Below are 1,177 nucleotides of genomic sequence, written 5' to 3'. Positions count from 1 at the left end.
GTGTATAAGAAAGCTTTGTATAAAAGAGCAATTGTATATTGAGAAACACCCCAGCCCAGTCCAGATCAAGTCCATAAGTCCAATATTAGCCCATATGTCCAATACTAGTCAATAAATTTCTCTTTAGACTCATGCAGCCATGCAATAATGCTGAATGCAGGAAAATCACAGTCCAGTAGGTGGAAAATCTTGTCGATCCAGTAGCGGTGGAAGGATCTCAGTGCTGGGAGGGGTCTCTATGTAGCTCCTCCAGCTCCAGGGCTCTGGTTCCCTCAGTGTGTCCCCATGTGCCTTGTCAACAGGAATGTGTAGGAGAATGTGTCCCACCTACAGGTAGGAATACAGGAATTCACAGAATCCTCCAGAGAACGCCATGCCCACAGAGAGGCTTCATTCACTGTGACCCTATTGACAGGCTACTCTACCCCTTCTCAAGTTATTAGATTATGTAACTGCCTACAGTGGGTTTTCCAATGATTCCTGGAGCCTTGTTTTTGGCTAATGCTTTCAGTGCAACTTGGACTTCTTCCTTCAGTACCATTGGTTCTTGCTTATATGCTACCTCTTAAAATGATGCAATATTGACTAGTTCTTTTTAGTATAGTGACTCCACTTATTCCTTTAATCTTCTTTTTAAAAATTTTCAGTTTTATTGACATATAATCCAGATGTCATATAATACAATGGTGTAAAATTATTAAAAAGAGGTTGTCGGCCTGAGAGCCTATTGTCGAAATGGGCAAGTTCATGAAACCTGGGAAGGTGGTGCTGGTTCTGGCGGGACGCTATTCAAGACACAAAGCCGTCATCGTGAAGACCATTGATGATGGCCCCTCAGACTGCTCCTACAGCCATTCCCTGGTGGCTGGAATCGACCGCTATTCCGCAAAGTGACAGCTGCCAAGGGCAAGGAGAAAATTGCCAAGAGGTCAAAGATCAAGTCTTTTGTGAAAATGTGTAACTAAAATCACCTCATGCCTACGAAGCACGCCATAGATAGCCAGCCCCTTGGACAAAACTATCGTCAACAAGGATGTCTTCAGAGACCCAGCTTTTAAACGCAAGGCCTGTCGGGAGGCCAAGGTCAAATTTGAGGAGAGGTACAAGACAGGCAAAAACAAGTGGTTCTTCCAGAAGCTGAGATTCTAGATCTTGAGTCAAAATCATTAAAAACACC

General features: G+C 43.8%; 1 pseudogene; it reads left to right on the top strand.

Annotated features, from left to right (window-relative positions):
• The first annotated feature begins 735 nt into the window (after positions 1-735).
• Positions 736-1,177, top strand: LOC101651451 (annotated as a pseudogene).

The sequence above is a fragment of the Echinops telfairi genome, unplaced genomic scaffold, assembly GCF_000313985.2.
Source record: "Echinops telfairi isolate 266 unplaced genomic scaffold, ASM31398v2 ScPeMD7_63;HRSCAF=240, whole genome shotgun sequence".
Taxonomy (NCBI): Eukaryota; Metazoa; Chordata; class Mammalia; order Afrosoricida; family Tenrecidae; genus Echinops; species Echinops telfairi.
Note: the sequence above shows the minus strand (reverse complement) of the source record. Positions and strands in the feature narration are given on the sequence as shown.